The 17,402-nt window shown below is 38.7% G+C and overlaps 1 protein-coding gene across 3 annotated transcripts in view; it reads right to left on the bottom strand.

The window, feature by feature from the left end:
* The window catches only part of ASH1L (ASH1 like histone lysine methyltransferase), a 266,220-nt gene that overhangs the window by 96,666 nt on the left and 152,152 nt on the right, over positions 1-17,402 (bottom strand). The window lies entirely within an intron of this gene.

The following is a 17,402-nucleotide window of genomic DNA, read 5'->3' as shown; positions in this document are numbered from 1 at the left end:
TGTGTATTTGATGACCACAGTAAGCTATATAGCCCCAGCTAGGTACTATTTTATAGTATGTTCATTCTACTCACTGAGGTTTATGCCTAAAGTCAGACATGGGTTCTTGTGTATGTATATATCAGCTGTGCTTGCTATTGCAAATATTTAGACAAATTAAGTACATTAGCAAATCAATTAAATGTGTGTGGGGGGGGCATAGAAAGCAATCATGAGGGTGAGGGGGAGGGAATAAAGGAGGGAAAAAAAAAAAAAAAAAAGAGAGAAAAAAAGGCAAAATATACAAGACATAAGAAATGGAAAATTGTCGATAACACGTATGTTGATGTGCTTGATTGAGCCTACAGACAGTGTATTTTGGATGGAAAATTCATTTTGTATACTGTAATGATGTATAGCGTAATAATGTTAAAAAAAAGAAAAATTAATTAATTAATTAAAAAAAAAAATACATGTGCATATAAGCCTCAGATCCCCATAAAATAACAGAGACTACAGTACTACTGTATGACTATTCCTCTGAGAATGCTCTATCCCCATGTTTCACTAGCAAGCACATGTGCACTGTAGTAAATTAAAAAAAAAAAAAAAAAAAAAAACGTTTGTCCAGCAAGCACATGTGCACCTGAGTAAAATAAAAAAAAAAAAAAAAAAAAAAAGCCATGTCACTACTAACAATGTAATCACCAAGCTGGTGTAAGTATAGTCCTTAGACAATAAACTATTACATCAAACAAAAGTAATGTTATTGAACATGCTGAAAAGTCTCAAATACCAACTCATGGTTTACTAATTAATTACAAAGGAAAAAAATATCTTCATAACAGAGATCCAGTAGACAGTCCTTTAAACCAATGATGAATCATAGAGTAATGGTTATGTCACTGGACTCCCACATAGTATCGACTGCAGTTCTAAGTCCTGAAACCAGTGGCTTGATATCACGGGCGAGTGTGCATGAGTGCCCAAAATTCCAAGAGGAGACTGGAGAAAGGATTACAGCATGGCCATCTACCTGGGCATGGGGGATGATCTGTTTTCTTTCTCTCTGCTTCTCTCTGGTGAGGGCAATGTCCTATAGCAAAAACCTCTTTCTCTCTCTCTCTCACAAAAAAAAAAAAAAAAAAAAAAAAAAAAAAAAAAAAAAAAAAAAAGAAAAAAAAAGAAAAGATGAATAAATAATTCTATTAAAAAAGTAATAAAATAAAATAAATAATTACTTAAAAAAAAGAATCAGGAATATATGAACAGAAAATCCCTAATACTGGATTGTCTACGAAGTCATGACACATTTTTGTATAGAAAAACAAAAAAAGTCATGACTTACCCAACAACATAATAGAAGGTGTTCTAAAAGACAAGTCAGAGTACTTCAAAAATGGTCAAAGACAGAAAACAGAAAAGGTGGGGAAACAATATTCTAGAAGGAAAAAAACACATAAAACCAACATGTAACTCATGGCATCGGTTTTGATTCTAGATTGAAACAAAAGAAAAAAACCTGCTATTAAGGACATTTTAAGGACAAAGAGAAAATATAAATATGATTTACATGTTAGATGATTTTTATTGAAATATGTCTTTTTTTAGTTTAAAATTAAAAAACAAAAAAATTTTTGGAGAGGTTTTTGTTATAGGGCATGTGTGCTCACCATAAAGAAGAGAGAGACAGAAAGCTAGAAATCACCCCCCAGGGGGGAATGGCCATACCGCAATCCCTTCTCCTTCATTCTCTCAGGATCTTGGGCATGCACGCACACGCACCTGGCGTGAGTTTAAGCCACTGAGTCTGGGACTCGAACAGTAGTCAACTACATGGGAGTCCAGCGACATAGCCATTACGCCAACTGCTAGTCCCAAGTTTAAAACTTTTGATAGAGCACGTCATGGGCCTATAAGCAGATATTAACAGGGAGATGAGCACCCTCCACAAGGTTTGGTCATGCTTTGATACTCTTTTCCAGCCCATCAGATCCTGGATACTTGGGTATGTAACTGGCATATCTCAGGTTGAGTGGACTGAGGATTCAAACTGTGGTTATCAAGCAGGATCTAGTTTCTTTTTTGTTTTCAAGAGATTTTTGTATATGGCACATGCGCTTGACAGAGAGACGAAGCAAGACATCACTCCTGAGTTGGGATGGCCATATGACAATCACTTCTCCATTCTCCTCCTGGGATCTTAGGCACACATACACATGCACCTGCTGTGAATGTCAAGCTGCTGGGTCCGGGACTTGAGCTGTGGTTGGCCATGTGGGAGTCCAGTGACATAATAACCATTATGCCATCAGGCTGGTCCATTATGCCATCTAGCTTCTCTTAAGCAGTGCATTACTGCTGTACCTTGGAGCCAGTCCCATACTGCTTATTTCCTTAGGTATAATGATATTGTAACGAGGTAGGAGGAGAGTATGTTACTTTTTTGTTAAGTTTTACTTGAGGATGCATGTGTTTGCCGGAAAGGGAGGGAGAGGGATGGGATAAGAGGGGAAGAGAGAGAAAAGAGAGGGAAAGGGAAAGTGGAAAATCATCCCCCAGAGGAAATGGCCACATTGCAATCTCTTCTCCATTCTCCCTTTGGGAATTTGGGCACACATGCACATGCACCTGGCATGTTTCTCAAGCTGCTGGGTCCAGGACTTGAACTACACAGTCAGCCATGTGAGATCTAGCCACTACCTTAACCTCTGTGACACTTGCTGACCCAGAATCTATTATTTCTTCATTCTAATTATAATGAATGAAATGTTTAGGGGTGCAAGGCTGTAAATTATTTTCAAATAATTTACACCCCCACCATAAAAAAAGTTTGTGTGTATGTTTGTAGAAAAAGATAAAAGTAATTGTGGCAAAATGTTGATAAATGTTAAGTATCAGTTAGGGGTATGTAGGTGTTTACTTTCAATGTTTTAAACTTTTCTGTAGGTCTGAATATTTCCAAGTAAAACATAGTGGAAAAATTAAAACAGTATCAAAAGGAAAGACAGTTGTCTTCATATACATTCCTGCAGTAGGTATTCAAGAAGGTGGATTAGAAAACTTCAAAGTTAAAATCAATTTGTAAAATGCTCATATTATTTTTGTACAAAGTGACTACTGATACACAAAAAGTATTTTAAAAAGTGATTATGGCCATTTTCCATTTTAAAAAGTTTTAATTTTGAAATTTTAATTTGACCAGAGAGGGACAAAGTGGGAGAGTGAGAGTGAGAGAGAGACAGACAGACAGAAAGTGAGAAAGCAAGCCAACAGGTCTGGGACTTGAACCGAGATTGGTCATGTGGGAGTCCAGTGCCCTTAACCACCATACCACCTGCCGGGGCCCCATATATATATTTTTAAAGTTAGTTTATTTCTTCCATGAGCATGTGTGTGAGAGAAAAACAGCACCCCCAAGCGTCTGGACACTGCCTTTAGCCTCAGCCAGTCCCAGATCATTCCACTCACTGCAATACTCAGTGAGGTCTTTGCAGATGAACATGAAAATGCCCTATAGGACATCTCATTTTATTGTTGTGTTACCATTCAGACCTTTGCTGCCCAAATTTATACTTTCAATACTATAATTGCTGTAGCAATGATGATGATGACACTCTCAGTTTCTATATTTTAAGATATAAGTGACCATTTTGGCTCCAAAATTATATCTACTATCTCTTCCTTGAATTCTTAGGTATGAAAGGGAATATTTATTTAAAATGAGAAGTCACAACAACTTGTACATTTTTTATAGAGATTTTTGCCATAGTATATGCTCGCCAGAGAGAGAGACAGAGACAGAGAGAGAGAGGGAGAGAAGTCAGCCCCCAGCCCAGGGAGAGTGGTAACACAGCAATTCTTTCTCCTCCATCCACCTCTTGGGATTTTGGGCACACACACACACACACACACACAAACACACACACATGCATACACACTTGGAGTGATTTTCAGGTCACCAAGTCTAGGACTCAAATAGTGATGGCCATGTAGGAATCCAGTGCCTTAATCATGATGCTATCTGCTCACCCCTACTTCCCTATTCCAAATGGCAATCTAAACATTCATAAATCGTTAACTATAATTCCTGAAAATATAAATAGTAGAGGCATGATTGACCTCACATTACTAGCCAAAACACATGTACAGAGTTATTTAATCATTTATGTTAATATAATCTTATTTGGTCCTTTTATAAAACCAAGCACCTTTTGGATATGGTTGTTGATCAGTAAACAAAATTAGACAAGTTTTTCCTTAACAATAATTATTTTAAATGTACATGGATGAAGCACTCTATTTAAGAGGCACAGACAGGCAAAATGGATACAAGACACGGTATAACTACATGCTGTCTACAAGAAATGACAGATCCAAAACCAAAAAATCTTGAAAGTAAGAGGACAAAAAAAGATACTGTGTGGAAATAATAACCAAAAGAGAGCTGAGTAATCTATATTAATAGCAGATTAAAAACAGAATTTTAAGTTAAACTGTAATTGTCAAAAACTCTTAAATAGTAGCACTATATACTGATAAAATTCCATAAAGCTATAGCAATTAAACACATATGGGGCATGTGTGTGTGCATCCCCAAGATCCCAAGAGGAGAATGGAGAAGGGATTGCCACATGGCCATCCCCCTGGGGGATGACTTCTCACTTTCTATCTCTCTGTCTCTTTCTGGCGAACGAATGTGCCCTATAGCAAAAACCTCTCCAAAAACAAACACACACACACACACACACACACACACACACGTATCAAACATCAGAAAACCCACATACATAAAGCAATTTTTGAAAAAATTGAACAATGAGGGCTAGCTGGCGTTGTGGTTGCTAAGGTGGTTGGAACCAATGTGGCCCACTATGCAGTTTGAATCCTGGATCCAGAGGCTTGAAAACACATTGGGTACGCATCCTTGTGTACCCAAAATCCTGAGAGGAGGAGGACTGTGGTGTAGCTATCCCCCCCTGGGGGTGGGGGTGTTTTCTCATGTTTCCCCTGTCTCTCATTCTTTGTCTCTCCAGCAAGTGTACACACCCAAAAGCAAAATTATTAAATAAAAAAATTAAAAGATGAAATAGGCAGTACTACAATAGCTGAAAATTTAAATACCAGATAGAAGATAATAATGGGGACCAGCAGTTAGCATAATGGCCTTATCACTGGACTCCCATGTAGTCGACTGTGGTTCAAGTCCCGGACCCGGTGGTTTAAACTCACGCTGGGTGCCTGGGAGTGCTTGCCCAAGATCCCAAGAGGAAAAGTGATTGCAGCGTGGCCATCACCCCTGGGGGGTGATTTCTTGCTTTCTATGTCTCTGCCTCTCTCTGTCTGGCAAGTGCACAGGCCCTATAGCAAAAACCTCTCAAAAAAAAAAAGAAAAAGAGAAGATAATAAGGAATGAGAGGACATGAACAACACTGAAACCAATTAGAGCTAACAGAAACATAAAGAATATTCTCCCTAACACAGTCTTGTCAAGTGCACATGGAACATTCTCCAGGATAGATCATGTTAAGGCCACAAAACAAGGTGTAAAACATTTTAAAAGACTGAAATAATATAAAATATCTTTTCTAATCACAAAGTAATGAAACTAGAAATGAATAACAGAAGGAAAATGAAAAATGCACACAGATGTGGAAATAAAACAACATATTTTTTTTCCTCCTATATGGAGCATCTCTGTTCACTAGAGATAGGCAGAGAGAGGGAGGGAAGGTGATAAATCAACCCCTAGTGGGGACAGCCATGCTGCAATCCCTCCTCCACTCTCCTCTTAGGATTTTGGGCATGGAGGTACACACGTTTAGCCTGATTCAAAAGCCGCCAGATCAGGGACTCAAACTGAGGAGTTGGTTCTATGTGATCTAGCATTTTATCCTCCATGCCACCTCGTGGGCCACAAACAACATATTCTTAAACAACAAAGTGGTCAAATTGAAAAAAAAAAAACAAAAAATCACACAGATGGGAGAAAATATCTTGAGAGAAATGAAAGTTCAACAAAGCAAAACTTATGAGATACAGTAAGAATAGTACTAAAGAAAAAATCAGCAATTACGAAAGCATAAAGATAAAAGAAGATATCAAACTAGTAACCTAACTGTACAATGAACAGTTAGTAATGTAGCCACTGTGAAAGTCTGGTAGTTTCTCAAAAAGCTACAAATAGGGACCGGCAGTTAGCATAATGGTTATGTTGCTGGACTCCCATGTAGTCGACCGCAGTTCGAGTCCTGGACCCAATGGCTTAAATTCACACCAGGTGCGTGTGTGTGCATGCCCAAGATCCCGAGAGGAGAACGGAGAAGGGACTGCGGCTTTGCCATCCCCCCGAGGGGTGATTTTTCGCTTTCTGTCTCTGTCTGTCTTTGTCCTTCTGGTGAGTGCATGGCGCCCTTATAGAAAAAACCTACCCAAAAAAAGAAAAGAGGAAAAAAAAGCTACAAATACACAGAATTATCATATAATGTAGCAATTCCACTCCTAAATGAATATGCAAAACATTGAAAGCAGATGGGGCCAGCAGGTGTCATGGTGGTTAAGGGCACTGGACTCCCACAGGTCAATCACAGTTCAAATCCTGGACCTGGTGACTTGCTTTCTCACTTTCTTGCTGTTTCTCTCTCTCACTCTGTCCCTCTCTGGTAAAATTAAAAATAAATAAAGTTAAATAAAAAATAAAATAATTCTTAAAAAAACAAAGGATTGAAAGCAGAGTCTTAAATATATAACTAAGGGCCAATGTTCATTGTAACATTATTCACAAAAGTGAAATAGTCAAAAGCTGGAAGCAAAGCAAATGTCCGGCAACAGATGAACAGACTGAAAAAATGTATAACATACATGATGGAATATTCAGCCATAAAAATGAATGACATTCTGGTACATGCTATAACATAAATGAACTTAGAGAGCATTATGTTAAACAAAATAAGCCAGATAGGAAAAAATAAATATTGTGGGACCACCAGGTGGGGTGGTGATTAAGGTGTTAGACTTCCACATGACTAACTGTGGTTCAAGCCTCAGACATGGCGTTGGAAAATCATGCTAGGGGGACTAGCAGTTGGCATAACGGCTATGTTGCTGGACTCCCAAGTAGTTGACCACAGTTTGAGTCCTGGACTGGGTGGCTTAAACTCATGCCAGGTGCATGTGCGCCCAAGATCCCCAGATGAGGGATGAGCAGTTGGCATAATGGCTATGTCACTGGACTCCCATATAGTTGATCACAGTTCGAGTCCTGGACCCAGTGGCTTAAACTCACATTGGGCACGTGTGTCTGTGTGCCCAAGATCCTGAGAGGAGAATGGAGGAGAGGAGAAGGGATTGTGGCATGGCCATCCCCCCAGGGGGTGATTTCTCGCTTTCTGCCCGTCTGTCTCTCTCTCTGGCGAGCACACGTCACATGTGCCCTATAGCAAAAATCTCTCAAAAAAAAAAAAAAATGCTAGGTTGGGGCCTGCAGGTGGCTAGACTCCCACATGGCTGATCTTGGTTCAAGTCCTGGACCTGGCAGCTTGCTGTCTTACTTTCCTTCTCTCTATGGTCAACTTAAATAAAATAATGACAATGAATAGAATTAAAACAAAAGAAAATCATGCTAGGCATGTGTGTGCATGCCCAAAACCCCCAGAGGAGAATAGAGGAGAAGGGATTATGGCATGGCCATCCCATTGGGGAGTGATTTCTCACTTTCTCTCTGTCTCTCTGGCAAACACATATGATCTATGTTGAAAACATTAAAAAAAAAAAAGCATGATACATTTACATGAGGTAGCTAGAACAGACAAAATCATAGAAATCAAAAGTACATTAGATAGAGGCCAGCAGGTAGCATAGTGGTTAGTTGCTGGACTCCAAATGGACAATTACAGTTTGAGTCCTGGGCCAGCAGCCTGAAAATCCTGCCAGGTGTGAGTGTTTGTGCACATGCCCAAAATCCTGAGAGGAGAACAGAGGAAAAGTGATTGCAGCGTGGTCATCACCCTGTGTGCACGGAGAAGTAATTTCTCACTTTCCCTCTGTTTCTCTCTTATAAATACACATACTCTATGGCAAAAACAAACACAAAAAAGTACATTCAACATTAATCAGTTGCTACGGGTAGGGGCAATGGGGACTTATTGCTTAATAATTACAGAATCTTTATTTGCAGTAACAAAAAACTTTTACAAATAGGTAGTAGTTATGGTTACAAAAGACTGTGATATCGGTATCATTAAATTGTACGTTTAAAATGGTAAAATGGAGGCTGTCAGGTGATGTTAACGGCACTGGACTCCAACATGGCCAACTAAGGTTCGCGTCCTGGACCTGGTGGCTTGTGTTTCCGCTTTCTCTCTCCCAATCCCTCTATCCCTCTCTGGTCAAATTAAATTAATTAATTAATAAAAAATAAAATAATTAAAAAAAAAAAAGGTAAAACAGGGGCAATGGTAATGTAACTGTGATCTGGGCTAGCTGAGATAGGGTGAATCATGACATGAAAACCCTGTTGATAGGTTTCTCTTTTTTCCCTAAAGAATTATTTTTTTAAATTTTATTAATTATTACTATTGCTTTTAAATTTGTTCTAAGGCATGTGTGCTTACCAGAGAGAGACAGGGGCCAGGGGTAGGTGTCAAAGGGGGACAGTGAGAAACAAGACACTAGGTTTAGAGCACAAACTACGGTCGGCCATGTGAGAATCCAGTGCCTTAACCACTATAGCATTTACTCTTTACTCTCTCTTTCTAGTCTTGGTCTTTCACATGAAATAAGTAAATAAAATAAGTGGCTAAAGGGGCAAATTGTATGCTATTTATATCAACTAAAAAATTAATACTGTAATATGCCAAATACATTGAATTGTATACTTCAAGTAAGTGAATTGTACAGTATGAGTATTACATGAGAACAAATTATTTTAAGAAAAAGAGGAAAAGAAATATGACCTTGGCAAAGTAAGATGCAGAATAAAGAACCAAGATTTACTCTGAAGGCCTGCTGGTTGCCAGGCATTCAACATATCATCTCATCTGGGTAGCAGAAGTTGATGATGGACAAGATTTCCCAAATAATTTAAAAGATTAAGCATATAGTATATTAGCTTCAGTTTTCCTATCTATTTAATGAATAATTAGGTCTAAAAGAATTATAGCCATTTCTAGTTCTAAAATTTTTATACTGTAATTTTAGTTCTAGAAAAGAGGAAGGGTTTCATTAAAGAAACTCTCAAAATGTAGTATCTCTTTCCTCTTAATAGTCAAAGGAGGGGCCAGCCCCATAACCTAGGAGTTAAAAGGAGCTGGATACAACATAGATGTCTGCGGTTCAAGCCATGGCCCTAGCAGTTTGAAAAGTAAGCTCGGTATGTGCCCCAAATCCTGACAGAATATTGAAATGGAGGAAAAGGTATCAGCATAACTATGCCCCATTGGTGGATGCTTTCTCCCTTTCTGTCTGGCAAGTACAAGTGCCCTCAGACAATTAAAAAAAAAAATCCAAACAATTCATTTCTCCAATGAACGAAATTTTGGCAAGGTAACACTGAAGAATAAGAAAAAAGAAGAGAGAAAAAAAAAAGTAAAAACAGAGGCCAGCCTGTGGTGTGGTGAAGGCACTGGATTCCCAAATGGCCAACCACAGTTTGAGCCTCAGACACGGGGGGCTGAAAACCATGCTAGGCACATATGTGTGTCCACGCCCAAAATCATGAGACAAATGAGAGGATAATGGAGAAGGGACTGTGGTGTGGACATCCCCACTGGGGTGTGATTTCTCAAGTTTCCTCTGTTTGTCTCCAGCAAGCACTATGAGCAAAACAAACAAAAATAAAACAAATAAAAAGGTAAAAACAAACAAAAACAAATATAAAGTAAGGAAAGAGAAAGAAGTCAATTTTGCTGGATAAAAGTATATTACACATTCTTATACTAAAAAAATTGGAGGATGGGACCAGTAGTTGGCGTAATAACTATGTCGCTGGACTCCCATGTAGTCGATCACGGTTCCAATCCTGGACCTGGTGGCTTAAACTCATGCCCGGTGTGTGTGCATGCGTGCCCAAGATCCCAAGAGGAGAATGGAGGAGAAGGGATTGCAGTGTGGCCACCCCCCCGGGAGGTGATTTGTCGCTTTCTGTCTTTCTTTCTGGTGAGGACACGCACTCTATAGCAAAAACTTCTCAAAAGAAAAAAGAAAAATCAGAGGATAAATCCTAGAGTCAGAAGTGTACAAAGGCATTGGAGCTTCTTAAACCTTTAAAAATAACAAAAAGTAATGACACAGATGTTACACAAACAATACAGGCCAAGGTAATAATACATAGTTCTGAATTTCTCTTTAACTAATAAACTTTTTAAAACAGAATTATTTTACTTAACTTTATTTATTTATTTTAATTTGACCAGAGAGGGACAGAATGAGAGAAAATAAAAGTGAGAAAGCAAGCTGCCAGGTCCGGGACTTGACCCGTGGTTGGCCACAAGGGAGTCCAGCACCTTTAACCACCACTCCACCTGCTGGCCCCCATAGCTCTAAATTTAAAAAAATACATAATTTAGCACAATTTTGAAACCAAACAACACTGAAATCAGTTACATTAGCACTCACAACAATGAAATACTTATGTACACATAAAGAATATGTTCAGGGTACGTATGAAGAAAACTATTAAATTCTAATAAAAGGTAACTACTAAATAAATGGAGAGACAGTTCATGTTCATGACGGGAAAAACTCGCTATTATAAGGTTATTAGTTCTTCCCAACATGAACTAATTCAGTGCAATTTCAATCAAACTCTCAGCACAATAATTTGAAGACATTTGTAACCAAAAATGATTCTATAATTAATATACAAGTGGTTAAGGAAGCTGGACATTACATGACCTAAAATGGTTTATATCCCAAATCTGATGGCTTGAAAAACATGCAGGGAATAAGTGCATGAATGCCCCAAATCCTGGCAGGATGGAGGAATGAAAGGAATAGGACTGTGGCATGATCATGCCCCACTGGGGGGGCTGTGTGTGTGTTCTCTTTTCCCCTCTCTCTGGTGAGCACATATGCCACCTGGCAACAAAAAGAAAATGACAATAAAAATAAAATTTATATAAAGATACAAAAGATCCAGAACAGCCAACTCAGTGTTGGCTGTTGTATAACTACTATACTTGAAGACTTACTATAAACCTACAGTAATGAAGACAGTGTGGTACTGGCCAAATTGCAGACAAACAGATCAATGGAATAGAAAAGAAAACCAGCTGAGGCCAGGAGGTGGCATAGTGGTTATTGTGCTGGACCTCTGCATGGCTGACCACAGTTTGAATCCTGAATCCAGTGGCTCAAAAATCACGCTGGGTGTGTGTGAACACATGTCCAAATCTCATGAAGCAAATGGAGGAAAAGGGATTGCAGCACAGCCATCCTCTCTGAGGGGTGACATCTCACATTCTTTTTCTCTGTCCCTCTGATGAGCACATACACTCTATAGCAAAAATCCTGGGGGGTAGGGGGAGGGAAGAAAGGAGAGCCCAAACACAGATCCACATAGTTAACTGATCACTGTCAAAGGAGCAAAGTTAATAAAACAGAGTAAATAGTCTTTTTAAAAAATGGTGTTGGGAACTAGCAGGCATGATGGTTAGGCAGTGGACTCCCACATGGCCAACTGCAGTTCAAGTACTGATCCCAGAGGCTTGATTTCTCACTTTCCTTCTCTCTCTCTTTGTCTCTGTCTCTTGTGTATCCTGTAACAAATTAAAAAATAATCATCATCATAAATAAAATTAAATAAATAATTCTAAAAAGATGGTACTGGAATGACAGGACATCTGAATATAAAAAATTAGACTTAGATATAGACTTTATAGCCTTCAAAAAAATTAAGCCAGGACTAGCCCTTGGGCGGGTAGGTAAAGGAGCTGGATCCCACATGGCTGACTGCACAGTATGAATCTTGGCCCCAGAGGCTTAAAACACCCCTGGCACATGTATATGTATGCCCCAAATCCTATCAGGATACAGAAATGGAGGTGACCATGCCCTATTGTGGGGTCTTTTCTCTGTCTCCATCTCTCTTTGGCAAGTACACATGCCCCCTAGCAATTAAAAAAAATTATAGGGCCAGCATGGTGTAGTAGTTAAGGCAATGGGTCCTACATGGCTGGCTGCAAGGGTCCAGTCTCGGACTTGGTGACCTGAAAAATATACTGGATGCAGGAGTGTTCGTGCCCAAAATTCTGGCAGGAGAATGGAGGAGAAGGGACTATTTTATGGCTAGCCCCTTGGGAAGTGATCTTTCACCCCTCACCATGTGCTCTATGGCAAATAAATAAATAATAAATACGTATATACATGCATAAATATAAACAAACAAACACCCTACAAAATATACCATAGACCTAAATGGAAAATGCCAAACTATAAAACTAGAAGATAACATAGAAGAAAACCTAATAGACCTTGGAAGTGGCAATAACCTTTCGGATACACATGAAGTAAAAAACTGTGAAAGATCTAACTTGCAAGGTGAATATCGTTAAAACTAAAAACTTCAAAAACAAAATAAAGAAAAAGAAAAATAAAGAGACTGGCAGATGGTGTAGTGATTACATCACTGGACTCCCACATGGCCAATTGCAGTTTGAGTCCCAGATCCAGCAGCTTGAAACTCATGCCAGGCACATGGGCATGTGTATCCAAAATCCCAAGAAGAGACTAGAGATGGGATTCTGGCGTGGCCATCCCCCTGGGGGGTGATTTTTCACTTTTGGTCTCTCTGTCTCCATCTCTTTGGCAAGTGCACGCACCCTGTAGCAAATATCCCTTAAAAAAAATAGGGACCAACAGATGGCATGGTGGTTAAATTGCTGGACTCTCACATGGCCAATTGCGGTTCAAGTCCTGGACCCAGAGGCTTCAAAATCATGTTAGGCGCATGTGCACACATGTCTAATATCCCAGAAGGAGAATGGAGATGGGACTGTAGCATGGCAATCCCCCTGGGGGTGATTTCTCATTTTCTCTCTCACTGTCTGTCTCTCTCTGGTGAGTACATGTGCCCTAAGGCAAAAACCTCTTGAAAAAAATAATAAAATAAGTAAAACCTTCCACTCCACAAAAGACAAATAGCAAGATAATGAGAAGACAAACCATAGACTTGGAAAAAATAACTGCAAAATACGAATCTGATAAAGACTGTTATCTAATAATAAAATGTACAGAGAACTCTAAAACTCAACAATAAGAAAATGAACAACGTGAATAAAAGTGGGTAAAAGACCCTAATAGTTCAACAAAGAGTACAGATGACAAGTAAGGATAAGAAAAAATGTTCAGTATCTTTATTTTTTGGCTTCGAAGAAATAAATAATTAAAACATCAATGGATACCACTATATACCTATTAGAATGTCCAAAATATAAAACATTGTTAACGCCAAATGCTATAGAGGCTGTGGAACAAAACAAGTCTCATCTTCTACTGTTATAAGTGCAAAATGGTGTGTCCAGTTTCCTTAAAACTACACACTTGATTTTTAGCTCAGAGACTTACTTTGAACTTTTGACCTCTGGAATTATAAGGCAATAAATCTGTGTTTCTTTAAGCCAGTTTGTGGTAAGTTGTTTCAGAAGTCATGAAAAACTAAAATATGGTAACCCTTTAAGAGTTTGATAATAGGCTGACACCAAGGCCTGGTAGTCAATAGGGCTGGATCTCACATGGTTAACTAAGAATGGTTTGAGACCCAACTATATATGGCTCAAGTCCCTAGCACTATGCCCAAAATCCCAATGGGATAGAGAAATGGAGGAAAAGAGATTACAGGGAGACCATATCCCATTGGGGTTGCTTTTGTCCTTCCCCTTTCTCTGTCTTTTTCTGGCAAGTATATATACCCATGGGGGAAAAAAAAAAAAAAGGACTTTGATGTCTACATTTAATACTAGAAATTTAAAAATACCTACATAAATGTACGTTTTTTGGAAGTTTTTCTCAAACCTAAGAGTACTGACTACATTAATTCAGTATTTTAGCTAATACCATCATATTCCCAAAAATATAAAATAGAAAAACCTAGAGCATAATTGGCTCTAGCTCTGACCTTCACTCTACCATTTAGTCTTTCGTTCTTTATTAAAGTCTTTAATTTGATATTAATATTAAATTTATTCTTTAATTCAATGTTAATACCAATAAAAAAGAATGCATCATGACTAATCACTGTTCTCAAAAATACTTCAGAATAAGCTATTTGTTTCCTACTTACATGTGTGATGTAAAGCACTAGTTTTCCCCCGCCCACCCCCTATGCACCCAGGACAAATGCACTTACCACATAGAGACAGAGAGAGAGGGAGAAGGAGAAAGCACCTCCTAATTGTGACAATCTTGTCACAACCCTTTCCCTCCTATTTCTCCATCCTGTCTGGATGTAGGGCATGCATGCAACATGCTGTTGGCAAATTTGCCAGGCTAGATGGTTTGGGACTCCAACCATGCATGTGGGAATCTGGTTCTCTTAACCACTAGGCCAACCAAAAGTGCTAGGGCTAACATAAATAAAATGACACTGTAGTCCGTTTTCAGAGCAAAACATTTGTCTGACCAGAGACTTCTCTAAAAATTTAATTTCATTAATAATTTTTAAATTTGATAAGAGAAAGAGAGAGAGAGAGGGAGGGAGAGAGAAAGAAAGAGGAGAATAATGAGAAAGCAAGCCACTAGGTCCAGTACTCAAACAGAAGTTGGCCAGGAGAGTGCCTTAACCACTAAGCGACCTGCTGACCCCCAGAGACACACCCCCCGGGGGGCTGGCTATGCCACAATCCTCCGTTTTTTTTTTTTTTTTCCTTTTTTTTTTTTTTTTTTGAGAGGTTTTTCGCTATAGGGTGTGGGCACTCGCCAGAAAGACAGAGAGACAGAAAGTGAGAAATCACCACCTGGGGGGATGGCCACGTTGCAATCCCTTCTTCTCCATTCTCCTCTCGGGATCTTGGGCACGCACGCACACGCGTCCGGTGTGAGTTTACCCTGCCGAGTCCAGGACCTGAACCGCAGTCAACTATGTGGGAGTCCAGCGACATAGCCATTATGCTAACTGCTGGTCCCGAGATTGTAGTTTTTTGATAAACAGTCTGATTTTATTAAAATTTGACTCCTTAATTTTTAGGAATTTAATTTTAAAAAGCATAAAAGTAAAAACAAAAGTAAAACCTGAACTTCAGTAAAAACACTTGATAAATCTATTTCTATTTTTTATAGTTAGCAAAAATACCACATTAAAATGATAATTGCATTAGGTGCACCCAAAAGCACATTTCATTTTTTTAAAAGAAGTTTTTGCCTTAGGGTGTGTGTGCTTGCTGAAGAGAGAGAGACAGTGAGAAGGAAAGTGAGGAATCACTTCCCGGGACCAGCAGTTCCTGGGATCTTGAGCATGCACAGACACGCACCCGGTGTGAGTTTAAGCCACCGGGTCCGGGACTTTAACCACGGTTGACTACATGGAGGCCAGTGATATAGCCATCACAACTGCTGGTCCTGTACAGTAATAATGTTAAAAAACAAACATTTTCATTTCTCTTAGTAAAAAATAACATTTTTTATTTTCTATAGTTTAAGGGAGTAATGACTTAAATATCTTCAGAGTCAGTAGAGTCGATGGTTAATAGGTCTTTACATAATGCTTATTTCTATAAGACTGTTACATTTCAGAAACCCTTAGAGGTTTGGAGTTTTATTTTTGTTGTTTTCTGTTTTGTTTTGCTTTATTCTTAATAGCAGGCATGTGTGCTTACCAGAGAAAGAAGAGAAAAGCGCCCCCATGGGGAATAGTAATACCATGATCCCTTATCCTTTACCTCTCTCTCATTTCAGAATTTTGGGTTGTGCGTACACATGCTCAGTGTGTTTCTCAAGATGCTCGGTCTGGGACTAGAACCATGGAGCCAGCCATATGAGGTCCAGCCACCTTAACCATATGGCTATGGAATGGCCCTTGAATGATTATAATGATCATATTGGTATACACCTTTTTACATAAATGTTCTGACAGGAATACCCTTCTTCACTTGCGATCTACTATCAGATTTCCAAAACCTAACTACATTCCATGAATATTTTTTACTTGATTTAATGGTTAGTTGATATATCTTTGGTGATCTAAAAATGCTCATATACTCATCAAGCTGTACTTTGCTAAGGGAACAGGAAGTTCTTATGAATAAGGTATTTTATCCAAGTGGCAAAATTAGTAGGACATAGCATTCAATAAATGAAAAACAAAACAGATCATCATCAGCATTATTTTAGTTATACAGGGAATGCTATTTTTCTTTTTTTTAGGGGGGAAAGATTTTTGCTATAGGGTGTGTGTGCTCGCCAGAAAGAGAAACAGAAAGCGAGAAATCATCCCCCAGGGGGGATGGCCATGCTGCAACCCCTTCTCTCGGGATCTTGGGCATGCACGCACATGCGCCCAGCATGAGTTTAAGCCACCAGGTCTGGGACGCAAACAGCTGTTGACTACATGGGAGTCCAGCGACATAGCCATAACGCTATCTGCTGGTCCCATGGGAGTGCTATTTTTCATTAACAAAAACATCATCATTAGAATATGAACTATAGAAGTGAAATCTAGAAAGGCAAAAGGAAGATAAAAAGCAGGAAAGATTATTAACTCTGTAAAACAGAATGTATTATCACGAGTGTCTTCAATATAAAGATGTTTGTGATGAGATTGTTACTTGTATATATGGTTGTCCTTTTTTTAATGTTTTAAAATATTTTATTTAAAAATTTTTATTAACATTATTTTGTTTGCTTAATGCTTTTTATACTTTTTAAAAAATTAATTTATTTACATTTAATCACATCTTTACAGTGTACAGCATTTCTTTTTCTAGCACAGATACTATGCATGTCAGTCAAGCCAAAGATATTATCAGAAAATAGCGTCTCACTTTTTTTTGTCAATTGAGCATACTTTTACTTTTTTCCTTCCTCCTCTCTCCCTTCCATACTAAACATTTTTCCATCCCTTGCTATCTGTAGGAGATTAGTTCCAGGATCTGATTTGGATACTAAAATCTGTGATTATTCGAGTTCTCTATAAAATAGCACAGCATTTCTATATAAACTATGCATAGCCTCCCATATCCATCTATCCTTTTTTTCTTTCCTCCCTTCCTCCTTCCTTATTTAGCCAGAGGGTTTGTGTGCTCATTAGAGAAAGACAGAGACAGAGAGAGAGAGAGAGATGGAGAGGGAGAAGAAGAAAGTATCTTATATGGGATGTGGTCCTGCTATAACCCCTTTTCGTCCATTTCTCCATCCTGCCAGGAAAATGGACATGTAGATACCAGGTATGTTTCTCAAGCCATAGGAGCTAGAACTCAAATCACTTGGTTGGC

The sequence above is a fragment of the Tupaia chinensis genome, unplaced genomic scaffold (genome assembly GCF_000334495.1).
Source record: "Tupaia chinensis unplaced genomic scaffold, TupChi_1.0 Scaffold000374_1, whole genome shotgun sequence".
In the NCBI taxonomy this organism is placed as follows: domain Eukaryota; kingdom Metazoa; phylum Chordata; class Mammalia; order Scandentia; family Tupaiidae; genus Tupaia; species Tupaia belangeri.
This window is presented reverse-complemented; position numbering and strand designations above follow the sequence as displayed.